At 52.2% G+C, this 16,898-nt stretch overlaps 1 protein-coding gene across 4 annotated transcripts in view; it reads left to right on the top strand.

Annotated features, from left to right (window-relative positions):
• CNTFR (ciliary neurotrophic factor receptor) overlaps positions 1–16,898 on the top strand; it is a 474,842-nt gene that overhangs the window by 426,703 nt on the left and 31,241 nt on the right. The gene's annotated exons all lie outside the window — the stretch shown is intronic.

Raw genomic sequence — 16,898 nt, 5'->3', positions numbered from 1 at the left:
GGAGAAATTGCCTGGCCTCTTTAAATCACCGCTGGAGCACCATGCCATGTGCTCCGGCCTGTGTTGAGGGCTGGGGCAGCACACAGTACTCTGGGCGGAGCTTCAGGCAGGCTGCTGCTGGCCCCACCCCTTCTGCCTGAGGCCCCGCCCCTTTAGGGAGCACTGAGGCTCCCTGCAGAGGCTGTCGGCTCGCGGGCTATCCCTTCCCAAGAAACACACAGCCTTCATGGAAGAGAAGTGGTGGGTGACAAGCCAACAGGAGGAGGAGCGCTAGCTCTAGTATCTCTTTCTCTATGCACGTTTTCCTAGACCAGGGCCGCCCTAAGCTACGTTATGGGTCCACAATTCACAGGTGACCCCGGCTGCTCGCTCAGCAGCCATCGCACCCAGTCACCTGCTTAGCTGTAGTGCGCCCTGGGCCTTTATTGAACGGGCTGCCGGATCCACTTGACCCATACGATCCTAGAGACCTCGAGGGTCATGCGTTCTGGGTAACTGCTTACCCCTTTACATCCCGAGTCCCACCCTACGCACCATGGGTCCTGGTCCAGGACTGGGTCTCATAGGTACTTTGATAATACAAAGAATCCTAAAACCCTAGAACTGGCAGGGACCTCGAGGGGTCATCGAGTCCAGTCCCCTGCCCTCACGGCAGGACCCAACACCATCTAGATCAGTGGTTCCCAAACTTTTCGGCATCACGCCCCCTTTTTGATTGTGAAGAAACCCTCACTCCCCCCCCCCCCCCCCACACACACACACAAAACAGCAGCAAAATTTGTTGAGCAAAAAAAAAGGAACTGACCAGGGCCACAAAAACAAAATTAGCAGCAAAACTTGGGGGGAGGGGCTGGGTTGCCTTGCGCCCCCCCTGGAATTTCTTCATGCTTCCCCAGGGGGTGGGAACCCCTGGTCTAGACCATCCCTGACAGGTGTCTGTCCAACCTGCTCTTAACTATCTCCAGTGATGGGGATTCCACAACCTCCCCAGGCAATTTATTCCAGTGTTTGACCCCCTGACAGGTAGGAAGTTTTTCCTAATGTCCAACCTAAACCTCCCTTGCTGCAGTTTAAGCCCATTGCTTCTTGTCCTGTCCTCAGAGGCCAAGGAGAACAATTTTTCTCCCTCCTCCTTGTCACATCCTTTCAGATACTTGAAAACGGCTCTCATGTCCCCTCTCAGTCTTCTCTTTTCCAGACTAAACAAGCCCAGTTCTTTCAGTCTTCCTTCATAGCTCATGTTCTCTAGACCTTTCATCATTCTTGTTGCTCTTCTCTGGACCTTCTCCAATCTCTCCACATCTTTCCTGAAATGTGGTGCCCAGAACTGGACACAATCCTCCAACTGAGGCCTAATCAGCGCAGAGCAGAGCGGAAGAATGACTCCTCGTGTCTGGCTCACAACACTCCTGTTAATGCAGCCCAGAATCACATTTGCTTTTCTTGCAAGAGTCTCACACAGTTGACTCATGACATCATCGCTGTTATCAGACATCTCATTTGCCTTTGATACTGTCTGCCTAGGTCTAGAAAAACTTTGGCCGCGTCTAGGCGCATCTCAGACTTTGTCATCACCTGCTGGATTGAGCAGGTCAGATGAAAATATCCCAGCTGTTCTTGTGTTGCTGGCCAAAACCTGATTGAAAATGTAAATGCAAGAATTAGCTAACTTGCCTTCAGTTTCCATCAAGATTCATATTATCTTCCACTTTTGTTAGGAGACAAGGCTGGGAGGAGTCATGTGTTTCACCAGAACAAATGTGTCCATTCTTTAAAAACCAAGAGAGAGAGCAAAGCCTAGAACCAAATAAAACAATTTGTTGGTTACGTGAATGCAGCATCAATTATTGGTGGAGATGGGCAAATAAATGGTATCCTTGTATCCCGGCCCATGTTCAGTCAGTGCATAGGACGTAGTGAATATGTCGGTTGTGGGAGAGGGAGAGATGGTCAAAGTCCAGGCTTGGGCTCACCCCTGTGTTTTTTTAAATTCAGAATGGAAATCAGGACCCAGATCTTAACAGTGGGGCAGGAAGTGTTTGTACAGCACCTACTGCAATGAAGTTGTGGTCCGTGTCTAAGAGCCCTAGCCACCACGATAATACGAAGAGCGACTCTTCCTCATCACAGTTGGAAGAGCTCACCCTGGGTTGCGGAGTATTATACAGCATTGGGGGCACATAGTCACTACAGGGATATTTCAAAATAACAAGGTACGCATCCACACAGCAAGCCCATTATTTTGAAATGATTTCGGCTTAACAAGCTTCTTACTCCGGGATAATAAACCCTCATTCCACAAGGAATAATGCTTCTTCTGAAATTGCTATTTCGAAATAGCTGTCGTATGGATGCTCCACTGCTGCTATTTCGAAATAGCTCCTCCCGAACCTGCCTCGGACTCATTTCGAGGCTTCCCTGTAGCATGGCTGCGCTATTTCAAAATAGTTATTTCAGGAGTTATTACAGCCGCTCCCCAAGTTACGACCACCTACACTTACGACCATTCGCACTTACAACCAAAGCGGTCGTAAATGCGGATCCGAGTTACGAACGGCAATCCATGCTTATGAACAGCGCGGTCGCCGTGTAACTCTATGGGATCCGAGTTACGAACACTTCAAGTTACGGATCAAGTGTTGGTTGCGATTGGGTAAGTCTACACTATGTTCCTCTTTCGAGAAAGGAATGCAAATGCAGCCTAGCGAAATTGCAAATGAAGCGCGGGTTTGAATTTCCCGCACTTCATTTGCATAATCGCGTCCGGACGCTATTTCGAAATACCCTATTTCGAGATAAAAAACGCCATGTAGACACGGTTATTTTGAAAGAAACCCCTTCTTTCAAAATACCTTACTTCTCAAAAAATAAAAGCGCAGATCCTCTACTGAGGATGGAAGGGAAGCTAATGACTGGTAAGGTCAAGAAGGCAAAGATGTTTTATGCCTATTTTGAATCACTCTCCACTGAAAAGGTCACTAATGGGGACCAGATATTAAACACACTTAATAGCAACAACAAGCGGGAAGGAAAGCAAGACGAAGTCAGAAAGAGCAGGTTAAAGAATGGTTAGATATGTTAGACATAGTTAAATACACAGGGCCTGATCAAATTCATCGTAGGGCACTTTAAGAACTAGCTGAAGCAATCGTGGGACCGTTAGCGCTTTTCTTTGAGAACTTGTAGAGGACAGCAAGGGGCTAGACAGCTGGAGAAGAGCAAATGTAATGCCTGTCTTTAAAAAGGGGACCCAGGAATGATAGACCAGTCAGCCTAACTTCGATACCCGGAAACATATTGGCACCAATGATTAAACAATCCCTCTTTACGCACCTCGCGAATAAGGTTAGCTAGCATCGACTTATCGAAACCAAATCATGCCCAACAAATCTCATTCCTTCTTTGACAGGGTTACTAGCCTACTGGAGAGGAGAGGAGCAGGAGACGTGGTATATCTTGATTTTAGTAAGGCTTTTGACATAGTCCCGCATGACAGTCTCAAAACAAAAAAGGGGGAGGACTGAATGGGGTCTAGATGAAATTACTATAAAGCGGGGGCACAACTGGTAGAAAGATGGTACTCCGAGAGTAGTTATCAGTCATTTGCTGTCAAACTGTCAAACTGGGAGGACCTATCTGTCCCTCTGTTGTCGGCCTTAGGACCAGTAGGAATCAATATTGGGATCAATATTGTCATTAATGACTTGGATAGCTGACTGTGGCCCCTGCCCGCAGTCACTTTGGAGGACAGGACCAGAATTCACAATGACTTTGAGAAATTGAAGAATTGGTCTGATTTTAGCAAGATGAACTGCAAGAAAGCCAAGTGCAAAATAGTGCACGTAGGGAGGAAAAATCAAATGCCCAACCCCAGAATGGGGGCTAGTACAGCTGAAAAGGATGGGCGTGTTATAATGGATCCCAAATTAAATATGATCCACAATGTGATGCCATTGCAAAAAAATGCGGATAGAATTCTAGAGTGTGTTAACGGCAGCATTGTATGTAAGACGTGGAAGGTAACTCTCCTGCTCTACTCAGCACTAGTGAGGTCTAAGCGGGAATACTGCTTTCCTTTCTGGGTGACAAGGTTTAAGAAGGATGCAAACAAACCGGACAGAGGCCAGAGGGGAGCAACAAAACCGATCAAAGGTTTCGAACACCTGCAGTATGAGGGAAGGTGAAAACAACTGGGCATGTTTAGACATCAGAAAAGAAGGCCGAGGAGGGCTCTGATAACGGTCTTTGAATATGTCAGAAGCTGTTATAAAGAGGATGGTGACGGGTTGTTCTCCACATCCACTGAAGGTAAGAGAAGATGCTACGGGCTTCATCTGCAGCAAGGGAAATTTTGGTTGGACATGTGGGAGTACTTTCTAATTGAAAGAGTAGTTAAGTTCGGGAATGGGCTTTCAAGGGATATTGTGAAATCCCTGTCGCTGGTAGACAAACACCTGTCAGGGATAGTCTAATTTATTTAGGGGGCTCTACTAGATGAGCTCTCAATGACCCTTCCAGTCCCACATCCTATGAGATGTAAAACATTTTGTTCCTCGTCTTGCACTTTTGCACCTTTCCCTTCACACAAGAACGAGGGGTCACCCGATGAAATGAATAGGCAGCAGGTTTAAAACAAACCAAAGGAAGTTTTTCTTCACACAGCGCACAGTCAACCTGTGGAACTCCTCGCCAGAGGATGTTGTAAAGGCCAGGACGTTAACAGGGTTCAAAAAAGAGGAGATAGATTCATGGAGGACAGGCTCATCAATGGCTATTAGCCAATAAAATCATGAGTGGTGTGGAGAGGGCTGATAAAGAAAAGTTATTTATTAGTTCCCATAATAGAAGAACTAGAGGACACCAAATGAAGTTAATGGGTAGCAGGTTTAAAACTAATAAAAGAAAGTTCTTCTTCACACAGCGTGTTGTCAACCTGTGGAACTCCTTGCCAGAGGAGGCGGTGAAGGCTAGGACTATAACAGAGTTTAAAGAGAAGCTAGATAATTTCATGGAGGTTAGGTCCATAAAAGGCTATTAGCCAGGGGATAGAAATGGTGTCCTTGGCCTCTGTTTGTCAGAGGCTGGAGAGGGATGGCAGGAGACAAATCGCTTGATCATTGTCTTCGGTCCACCCTCTCTGGGGCACCTGGTGCTGGCCACTGTCGGCAGACAGGATAATGGGTTAGATGGACCTTTGGTCTGACCCAGTACGGCCGCTCTTATGTTCTTATGTTCTTAGGATGGGTAGGGAGGGTGTCCCTGCCTCTGTTTGTCAGGGGCTGGGAATGGGCGACAGGGGAGGGATCACTTGATGATTCCCTGTTCTGTTCATTCCCTCTGGGGCACCTGGCTTTGTGGTCACTGTCGGTGGACAGGACGCTGGGCTTGGAGGACCTTTGGTCTGACCCAGTCTGGCCGGGCTTATGTTTACTCTCTGTTTAGTGTGGAAAAGTGGCAGCAGTGGAAGGTAACCTTTACAACATCCTCTGGCAAGGAGTTCCACAGGTTGCCTGATCTGCCTGGCCTGTCCCTGGCCATTCCCACTTCTGGGTTAGGACATGTCACTGCAGAACTCAGCTCTTCCTGGAATAGCCTCTTCACCACGAGGATTGACCAGACTTGGGGCGCCCCACAGGTGCAGTCCCACTTGATGCTCCTGGGGGAACTCCGCCCCAAAACACTGACAATTCTGCGCCACACCATTGACAATTCTGCACCTCTTAATTTTAAAATCCTGCGTATTTTATTTCTTACACCTCACCTCCGCCACGACTCTTCCGCCGGGAGCCTGGGGCGAGTTCTCAGGAGAAAACACGCGGCATTAAAAATGCCACATCCCGCGAGTGCTAATTGTTCTGCCCAAAGGCAATTCCAGGCAGGCGCAGTGCCGGGCCAACGCCGCCGCGCAGGCCACCAGCCCCAGGAAGGGGAAGACGTTTTCGGCGCCTTCGGATGCAAGAACCTGCTCCAACGCACTCGAAAGGGCAGGTGCTCCCTGATCCGTTGGCCCTGATGGGAAACCAGCCCATCATATATATAGTAGCCCAGTGTCTGAGACTCTGTAGCACTACATGTTGCCTCTGGGAGGCGCTGTTGCCTCCTGCCGTGGCGCTCGGCTGACTTCTGTGCCGCTCAGCCGCGCCGCCATGCGGGAGCAAGAGGCGCAAGCGGCCGTTTGGGCTCCGTGGTCCCCCGGATGAGAGGCAGGAGGGGGAGGAGAAGAGAAAGAGAGAGACGGAGAGAGAGGCAGGAGGCGGAGGAGAGCTGAGAGAGAGGGGGGAGGCAGGAGGCGGAGGAGAGCTGAGAGAGAGGGGGGAGGCAGGAGGAGGAGAAGAGAGAGAGAGAGATGGACGTGGAGGAGAGACCTGAAAATCCCGTCTTATGATGGGCTATTGGCTAGTTCTGCAGAATGACACCCAAGTTACACCCAAGGGAGACGTCCCTGCCAGCCACCTGTCAGAGGGCAGCCACCCTGGACAGCAATTTATAATGGGAGGACAGAGAGAAGCAAAGCGGCCTTGGAGTCAAGGCACTGGACCGGGTCCAGTAAATCGGGGGTCGGTACCTGAGTCGGCCTCAGGCCCCCTGTGTTACATGAGCAAATGGCTTAATCTCCCTGCAGCTCTGCTGGCCACCTGTGCAAGAGAGTTACAGATATTTCCTCTCCTCCGAGGGGCTGTGTGAGGATCCTGTCTGTGAGGTGCCCCCATGCTACATAGGCGGGGCCGTAACAATCGAGGCAGGTCGGTTCAGTTGAAACGACTGAGGTAGGCGGGGTTAAACAGGCTAGCCTGGACGTCGGATAACCCGCCGGTTTTCAAGCTTTTTTTTCTCAGGACCCAGTTGAAGAAAATGTGGATCCCCATGACCCACCAGAATATGGCTGCAGTGTGGGCTCCAGGGTGGGGTGGAGGAGGGGAGCTTTGGGTGAAGGAGGGGGCTCTGGCTTCGGGGGGCAGGGCTGGGGCTGGCTAGCAGTGCAACAGGGGGGCTAAGGCAGCTTCCTGCCTCTCCTGGCCCCACAGACTGAGCTGTGCCCAGACGCAGCCGGCAGCAGGTTCCCGGCCAATGGGAGTGCAGAACTAACGCTCGGGGCAGTGGGCGGAGCTCTGTGTGCTCCGCCCCCCACACCTAGGAGCTGGGCCTGCTGCCGACCGCTTCTGGGGTGCAGCACAGTCTGCAGTGCAGGACAGGCCCCCCGCTGCTCACCTGATCCCCCTGCAGCCACGAGCCCCAGCGCCCGACATCCCACCGCCCCGTCCTGGGTCGCACCCCGTCGATTGAAACCCACTGGGCTAAGGCCTGGAGCTTAATGCCCTTGTGAAAAATGCCCCAGGGTATGTAACGATCCCAAGCGATCAGCTCGGTTAAAAGACGGCGGTTTGGCCAGCCTCCTGTGCCTTGGTGCTGAGCGGTCGACCCTTGAGTGCCTGCTCCCCAGCCGTCAGACCCACTTCCTGCGCATCTCGGCTTTACTCCGCGAGTTCCTCCCTTCCACCACTGCTGGGGCCCGGCTGGTTCGTTTCTGAGCTCTGACAAGGCGACAGGCTGGGGTGAGCTATGAAAAGCTGAGGCCAAAGTTGTCTGACGGTGGCGGGGGAGGGTCTGAAAATGAGGGCGTCCGCACACCCTGGCGAGCTCGGAAATGAAAACCCTGGGAAGGAAGTTTCCTGCTTTTACAACTGCGGGGCCAATAGTAATTGGTAACGAGATCTTTTGGCCGAGGATACTTTATTTGATTAATTTTCCCCTTTTTTCTGCCAGTGAATTATCCATGGAGGGATTGTGACGCTTTTAGAGATGAATTAGGCCAGCATTTGAAACTGTGTACGCTGCCCATGTTTCATGCACGCCTCCCAGCCTGGGCGTTGTGTGGGAGCTACCGGATTCATTTACTACTTCCATTGTTGTCTAGCCTACCGGGCGTTTCTTATTCCTGGTGTGACGTGGGTTACCTAACTCGCAGGGGGTGGTTTCTGCTCTCTAATAGGATGGACTGACATTTTTCAAAACAGGAGTGAAACCAAAGACATCACAGGAGAGTCTCGGGAGACTTCAATACATGTGGTGTGGTGAGGAGAGGGCGGATAAAGAAAAGTTATTTATTAGTTCCCATAACAGAAGAACTAGAGGACACCAAATGAAGTTAATGGGTAGCAGGATTAAAACTAGTAAAAGAAAGTTCTTCTTCACACAACGTGTAGTCAACCTGTGGAACTCCTTGCCAGAGGAGGCTGTGAAGGCTAGGACTATAACAGAGTTTAAAGAGAAGCTAGATAATTTCATGGAGGTTAGGTCCATAAAAGGCTATTAGCCAGGGGATAAAATGGTGTCCCTGGCCTCTGTTTGTCAGAGGCTGGAGAGGGATGGCAGGAGACAAATCATCTGATCATTGTCTTCGGTCCACCCTCTCCGGGGCACCTGGTGCTGGCCACTGTCGGCAGACAGGATACTGGGCTAGATGGACCTTTGGTCTGACCCAGTATGACCGTTCTTATGTGACAACGCCTTTGTAAAAAAATCACAGAATCCCTGTTTGGGTGCTAGCACGGACGCTCCTGGTCAGTTGTATTGTCTTGTGCGATCTAATTATAAGATAGCTAAGGGTACGGCTAGATTGCGGGGGAGGGGGTTGGCCGAAGAAACTCCGCCAAGTCCAGGGAATGCGTTTGCTCTTCGCTTTTTTTGTTTTGCAGAAGAGCAAACACGCTCTTTCAGAAGCCCCTGTATTCCTCGTTCCACACGGAAGAAGGGGACTTGCAAAAGAGGGGGATTTCTGACATTTGGCCCAGTCTAGACGGGCCAAATTTTGGAGGAGCCTCTTCCAAAAAGTATCGGAAAAAGAGATGCAAAATGCGGAGCAAATTTTGCATAACTTTTTCCGATAGATCCTCGCAGTCTAGACGTACGCTAAGTGGTAGGGACTCCCACTTGTCCCCCCAGTGTAATTAAATACCCGTGTCACTTCCCATTTGGACATGCTTATTCCAGTACAGGTTGTACCACTCTTAACTGGGACTCCAACTATGGATGTTCCTGGACCACAGAGCCCAAGAATAGGGAAGTTGGGCTGTAGGGCAGGAGTAGTGGGGCGGGGACAACTCAGCCGGGAGCACCATGGCGGGGGGAGACACGGAGGAGCAGCAGGGAGTTCCAGCCCCTGCAGCCAGACAGTAGCAAGGGGCCCGCGGCATCATAAATCTCCGGCCCCAGCCTTGGAGCTTGGGGGTGACGGTGGTAGCCACTGAGCTCCGTCCTCAGGAGCCACAGCCCTGGAGCCCTAGCCATGGGCAGCAGGCATGGACCATGTTGACAAGGACTTCCCCTTGTCTGGCCAATCCCCTTGTTTGAGACCAGTCAGGTCCCAAGGATGCTGGACAAGGTAGGATCCAACCTGTATAAAAGTGGCTGTTCTCAATATTAAACTGCTTCCCAAGCAACATTCTCTTGTATTAGACTGAGAGGCTAGGTCTGTCTGCACTGGGAAATTCATTCCAAATAAGTTATTTTGAAATAGTAACTCCTGAAACAAAATACAGGACTATGTAGCACTTCAAAGACTAACAAGATGGTTTAATAGGTGATGAGCTTTCATGGGCCAGACCCACTTCCTCAGATCAAATAGTGGAAGAAAATAGTCACAACCATACATACCAAAGGATACAATTAAAAAAAAGTGAACACATATGAAAAGGACAAATCACATTTCAGAACAGAAGGGGGATGCGGGGGCGGAGGAAGGTAAATGTCTGTGTGCTAATGATATTAGAGGTGGGGAAAGGGTAAATGTCTGTGAGCTAATGGTATTAGAGGTGATAACTGGGGAAGCTATCTTTGTAATGGGTAAGGTAGTTAGTGTCTTTGTTGAGCCCGACATGTAGAGTGTCGAATCTTAGCATGAATGACAGTTCAGAGGATTCCCTTTCAAGTGCAGATTTGAAAGGCTTCTGGAGTAGGATGCAGGTAATTAAGTCATTGAGACAGTGTCCTTTCTGGTTGAAATGGCAAGAAACTGTGTTTTCTTTGTGATCCTGTCTGATATCTGTTTTGTGGGCATTGATCCTTTGGCGAAGTGTCTGAGACGTTTGTCCAATGTACATAGCAGACGGACACTTTCGGCACATGATAGCATAGATTATATTTCTGGATGCGCAGGAATATGTATTCTTGATCTTATAACTCACTTGGTTAGACCCAATAACTATTTCGAAATAAGCTATTCCTCTCCACAAGCGGGAGTTGCTATTTCGAAATAACGGGCTGGCAGTGTGCACGCTCGCCTTACTATTTTGAAATAACTCCCCAGTGGAGACATGCCCACTATGTCCTCCTAGGGGTAACTTTTTCCGTTTAGTATAGCTTTCTTGTGTAGGCAAGTCCTTCATTTCACCCTGTTTCTCTACACTGCCTACCGTGCTTTCTTTTTTCTTTTCTTTTTTTAACCGCTTGTAAATCGGTGGTGAGCTGAAAGGGATTCCTCTTAGCAGATCAGTTGGTTGATTTCATGGGTATAAAAGAACGCCTTTTGTCCTTCAGGCAGCAATCCCTGCGGGTCTCCTCGTCCTTTCTGTTGCTCTTTGCTAAACTCCCTTCAGCTTGTCAATATCTTTTTGCCCAGAACTGAACACGGTGCTTTTCAACTCCTGCCTATTTATCTGGCTGCCCCCTCTTCCTCCCCACCCACCCTCCCCGCTCTAGTATTTGAGCACAATCGAGCCAATCTCCTCCAGGGAATTCCAAGAGCAGATCTAACCCAATAGCGACGCTGGAGAAGGTATGAAGCAGGACAGCAAGTACTTGTGCTCAGGCCTTTGCACTAGATCTGAAGCTGGCATCTGTTAGACTTTCAAAGTTTGCCCCCGTTTGCCCTTTGCCATCTGTCTTCCAGGCTGCTCCAAAGTTTTATAGATTCCTCCGTGCTAGTGACTATGTTCCCCTCTGTGGTGGTGCAGATGGACACAAGGTTTTCAGGACTGGCTGCCTGGCCCATTGGAATCTCTCTGGGAAGTTATTACCTGCCTGGAGATGAAGGAATTCTCCTCGAACAGTCTGTCAGGCAAAGCAGCTGTTATAACAGACACGCCGATTTATGCACAGCTCCAAATGTACATAGTAATTTAAGCCGTATTCCCTGGGCCGAAAAGCTTCCACTCTAGGGGTAGGTCTAAACTACATGGCTCCGTCGACGGAGCCATGTAGCTTTGTTTGTTTGGCAAAGGGAAATGAAGCCGTGATTTAAATAATCGCGGCTTCATTTAAATTTAAATGGCTGCTGCGCTGAGCCGACAAACAGCTGATCAGCTGTTTGTTGGCTCAGCGCGCTAGTCTGGATGCTCCCCTGCCGACATGAAAGCCCTTTATCAACCTTCCCGGTAAACCTCATCCTACGAGGCATAACGGGGAGGTCGATAAAGGGCTTTCAGGTCGGCGCGGGAGCGTCCAGACTAGCGCGCTGAGCCGACAAACAGCTGATCAGCTGTTTGTCGGCTCAGCGCGGCAGCCATTTAAATTTAAATGAAGCCGTGATTATTTAAATCGCGGCTTCATTTCCCTTTGCCAATCAGCCTAATGTACATGGCTTCATCGATGGAGCCATGTAGTTTAGACACACCCTAAGATGCCCCATACAAGTTTGTAGCACCAGGCACTGGCCTAAACCAGGTCCCACTGAAATCAGAGGTAAAATGCCACTAGCTGAATAATTTCTTCTCACTGAGCGGTCTCTCACGAGACTCGGAGTCAAATGTTCTGTGAAACTAGCTGTCTCCTAGGTGCACAATCAGAGGGTACGTCTACACTACAGAGAAGATCGAAGTGGCCACTGTCGATCTTCCAGGGCTCGAACTGCGAGTCTAGTGAAGACACGCTACTTCAAAGTGAGCGGGGCCTTCTGGTCGATGCCAGAGGAGTAAGAGAAGTGGAAGGCAGAGTCTGCGCCTTTCGACTTCCTGCAGTGTGGACAGCGCCAAGTGTCGAGTCAAGGTCCTTCGACTTCAGCTGCGCAATTAACGTCGCTGAAATTGCGTCGCTGAATTCGACCTTGTCCCCTAGGGCAGATGTACCAAGAATGAATGTAGGAACTTGTGTTAGCGAAGTGACACACGGACGCTGGGAAGAGACAGTGAGCTGAGAATCTGAGGGGCGGGTGTGTGGCCGTCCTACCACGAGCTGCAGAAACCTCTGGGCCAGGTTCTGTGACCTTTGCGGTACGGGAGGTCGGACGAGATAATTGGAGAGGTCCTTTTCTGACCTGAAAATCTCGGACAAGAGCACCTGAAACAGCCCAAGAGTTCCCGCTATTTTGCGGACGGGGGATGCCACCGCTGTGTTCCACACAAACCCTGAGAGCGGGACTCCATTTTGATGTGAGCCAAAAATCCCTCTCCCCTCCCCTCGGGTGCAGGGAAAACCAAACCAGGGCCACAGGGCAGGGGAGCGCTGGTTCCTAGACAGAGTGTTTGCACAGGGCCAGCCTTACCAGGAGGCGAACTGAGGTGGCCGCCTCAGGTGTCAGACTGTGGGGAGGTGCCACTAGGACCCAGAGTGTAGAAACTTGTGTCTGCTGCTGTTAGTTCTCCTTTCTCGGGGTAGGGAGCAGAGCAGTCCCGTGAGAGTAGACCAAGAAGGCAGCAGAATTGAGACCTTTCAAAGTTTTGGCCCAAGCCAGGGAGCACGGGGGCGTCATTTGAGCTCCCCGCCTCAGGGGCCAAAATGTTGTGGGCCGGCCCTGCGTTTGCACACACCTCTGCTCAAGGACTGAGGGTGCTGCTGCTCGCCGCCGGATGGGCCTGGCCCAGCCATTTTGACTACTCTCCTGCCCGCCTCCATTTTGACTACCCTGCCGCCCGCCTCCATTTTGCAGAGGGAAAAAGTGGAGTTCAAAAGGCTGCTCCGCATGCATATGGCTCGTAACCAACTCTCTGACAAAATGAATGGATTTGTTCCACCCGCTGATATTATTCCAGTATTGTTCTTACACTGCGACGCTCTTTCCATCCATGAAGAGCCAAACCCGTCCCGTGGGCCGCTTCACTGAAGTCATGGGGCCATATTCTGCCCTCATTTATGCTGGCGGGAACCCAAGGGGTCACACATCCAGCTGTCAGACCATCTGAAGAATGTGTGACCCAATCGTCACCCCAGTCCCCAAATCCTTCCCGCTCTGTTTGATGACATGACTCTGGATTCGCAAACGACAGCAAGATCTGGCCCCGTGCAGGATACTGCGATGGAGTTTGGTCCTAAGCGGTTGGGTCCCTAGCAAAGGAGAAACACCTGCAAAGTGAATGGATTTAGGGTGCAGGGTTTGAAAGCTTCCCCTCCTGCCGTATCTCGCATGCACCCAACCCAGCGCCTTCCATCCCCCCGGCGCCTCGCAGATCTGACGGGAAAGCTGGATTTTTGGAATCATCTGCGTTCGTTCAGCTAAACAGATTTTCTGCTTTGCAAATCAAATCCGCAAAGCCCACAGAGCCAGCGCTGGATTTATTCTTTTCCGTATGTGTTTGGACTCAACGGCCCTTTTAATGGCAGCCGATGGCCACCCCAAGCCCCAGGATTCAAAGCAAGGGAAGGAATTACCAGCCATCTGGAGTAGCTCAGGGCTGCACAGACCCGACAAATCCTCCCGTTGCTGCTTGTTGATAAAAGACAAAGCCACCAGAGGAAAATCAGGCCTGATCATAATTCCCCCCACCCCCCCGCAGCTGGACTGCTACCAAATGGGGTGATTGTGCCTCGAAAGTGATCCCCCATCCTTTTGCACACGTCACCTGGCTACAGCCCCCCACCTAGGGGCCGAAACCTTATAAGGAAAGTCCTGGGGAGGTGAGGCTGCTCGGCACCCGGCAGCCTCAGGCCCGTCGTTCGCTGCCTCCAGCTGTCGGCCAGACAAGTCAAGCTCCGTGTATCCCCACCCTGAGCCTGACGCGCCGCAGCAAGTGGGGAGCTGCACAGAGAGATAAGGGGCGCGCCGGAATCGTTCTTCCAGACGTGTTCACATCTGCCTCGTTACCTCATCTTTTCCTCCCTCTCCCCCCACCCGTCGCTGCTCGGCAGAGGGAGGCTTCCGGCGAGGCGAGGGAGGTGGCGGGTGTAGGCAGGGCCCGCAAGGCCAGCACGAGAGAGGGATGGGGAGGTTGGCAGGGGAAGGACCGGCGTGGGTATCAAAGCTGGCCCTGCTGACGGAGCCCGCCCCGGGGAGGCGAGGCCTGGGACATGGGCCAGGCCTGAGCGATGTGGGACCCGGAAGGCTGGGAGACGAAGAGGCAGCCAGCAGCAGACAAGAGGGGTGCAGTGATGGGAGAGGGCGGTTATGGGCTAGGTTTGTAGGCGGCAGGAGACACTCCCCCGACTAAGCTGCACTCCAAAGGCTCCTTCGCACTCGCTCCTCCTGCTGGGCCCGCTGGAGGCGAACTCGCCACTCAAAGCGCAACCTGGCCGAGTTCGTCCTTCCTCGGGTTCCCTGCCGGCGCGACTGTGTCACGGCGCCTCGGAGCCAGGGCTGCCTCCAGTGGCCGGTGCAGCCCCAAGCACATCGCCGGCGCTCCGCAAACGATACAGAACTGGCGCTAGAACTGTCCGGGTAGCTTACGCTGTTCCTCTCCCTCCGCCGAGCAGTAGCAGATTTCGAGGCCTTGCAGGATGGTTTGATGTGAGCTCATTTCTGAGTGTCATTTGTTTTATTTGCACTCCGTTCACCAGTCTGGTAACCGAGGTGGTGACACATGCCCCCCGTCCGGGAATCTCAGCCCAGTGCCCTCGAGCGACTCTCAAGACCTGACTCTTGTTAGAGCGCAGAGACCAAACGCCCTTGCTGCTGGCTACAGCTCCCGCCCAAAAGCAAAGGCCTCCCCCCACTGACAACAAGCCAGGTTTCTTCGAACACCGCGCAGCCCTCGCACGCTCGGAAAAACAGTGTGTGTGAGTGCGTGTAACAGTGCGGCCTCTCCTGTAACACCGTCAGATAAAGCTCACGGCCTTACTAGCCCCAGGAGTTCTTTGGGCACTCTCTTGTGCGTGGTGGCACCATTGTCCGCAGGAATCGCCCTTGGTAGGAAGCGGAGGCACAACCGGTGGAGGCATCCATGAAAAGGAAGCCATGGCACTGTCGCTACAAACCGACAACGCCCGCCCAAGCTCCGACAGAGAGAGCCAGCCTGCCGGTTGGGGACCTGTCCCGCAGCAGCCAGGGCTGTTATGGCAGACTCCTCCAGTGGCAGCTCAGCTTGAGTTTTATTCAAAAGCCTGGGGGACTCCCGAGGAGCTGCTACCCCTCCGGCACCGTGCTGCATTGCCAAGAACTGCCCGTCCTCCCTCAGGCTACACATCCAGGCCTCCGGCGCGCCCTGCCGCCGGTCAGCTAGCAGGGTCACGAGTGCAGCATAGACGGATCAGAAAGCAAGAGCCGCTCCTCAGCCTGAACCCCAATGCAGCCTGGGGTTGGAGGAAACCCGTCACCTCAGCACTCAGCTGCGACCATGGGGCTCAGAGGGCATCGCTGTATGGCTCTGGCCATTCTTCAGACGCCCACAGAGAGACCAGGCCGCAGAGAGAGGGTCTGGGGTGGAGAGAGCGGCTGAGGAGGCCCCGCTGAGCTTTGGACCTGCGTTGCTCAGAGAAGAAGGGTGCCGTGCCGCAGAGGAAACCCCCATGGCCTTTCTCTCGGCCGTGCGCTGTTCCATTCCTAGCGTGTTCCCCGTCGTGAGCTGCGTCCTCCCACAGGGGCAACAAAGGAACCGCTTGGAAAGAACAGCCTAGTGGGGAACAGTCTTCCCCATCCAGCCTCTCTCCTCTGCCCCTCTCCCAGCCTGTGTTTGTGGCCGGGCGCTGTTGTCCGGGAACGGGGTCCCCGACATCCGGCTGTCCCTCCGCTGCTGAGACCCACAGTGTGACTCCCAGCCACGGCTCGTGAGCTGGCCACGCGGTTGCCGTGGAGATGATTGTCAAAGGGCGTACTCGGTGGCAGAAGTCAAGTCATCCGTAGACAGTGAAGGCCAGACGGCCCTTATTGGCCTAAACTCTTCTGTACCACAGGCCGGGGGTGGTTTTTAAAATGGGTGTGATGATACCTCCTGCCTGGGCTGGCCCCTAAGACTGAGGCAAAGCCCAGTGGAGTCGGCGGCCATCTTTGAATTGACGTTGGTGGGCGTTGGGCCAGGCCCGACACACTTTGAGACGACAGAATTGCACTCTCCTGGTGAAGGAGCATTGTCGAATTGCCTCGCACCCGGCCCCATCTCCACACGGCTGTGGATGGCTGGGGCTTGTTTGCGAGGCTGCCGTGAGGCATACCGATCGTGTGGTGCCATGAATTATTCCGGCATCGCCACCCCTGAATTCAGAGCAGCATCGGGGGGTTCGCTCACCTGCTTGGTTTGGAAGGGCCCGGGCTGGCAGGCAGACCGGAGTACGCAGCTGCTCAGGCAAGGTTTGCTTTGCAATCTGGCTGCCTCCGTCTCACCAACTCCCCGGGAGAGTATTAGCATGGATGCAAAGACAACACACGCAGCTCGGCTCCGGCACCCGCCACTTCTGGGCGTCTCACCTGTTCAATAATTAACACGCTGTTAATTACCACAGATTCCTTCTGAACATGACGTAGGGTGGCACGCGGACGCTCTCGCCCTGACCTTGGCCTTTCAGGGACTTGCTAAAGCTAATTCAATGTCCCCACGGAGAAAATGCCCTAGTCTGCAGGTATGACGACGGTTTGCTACTGATACCCAAATAGATCGTCAGCTTCAAAGCACTTCACAAACCTCAGTGAAATAATCCTCACTCCAAACGCCTGTAAAGTAGGTGAGTAAATATTCCAGTACCCCAAAACTAGAGCCAAAGGGAAACCGGCTGAGGGTTGAGGAGAAGGTAAAACATGTGACAAATGCCCTGGGTGAGTA

The sequence above is a fragment of the Pelodiscus sinensis genome, chromosome 6, assembly GCF_049634645.1.
Source record: "Pelodiscus sinensis isolate JC-2024 chromosome 6, ASM4963464v1, whole genome shotgun sequence".
Lineage (NCBI taxonomy): Eukaryota > Metazoa > Chordata > Testudines > Trionychidae > Pelodiscus > Pelodiscus sinensis.
Note: the sequence above shows the minus strand (reverse complement) of the source record. Positions and strands in the feature narration are given on the sequence as shown.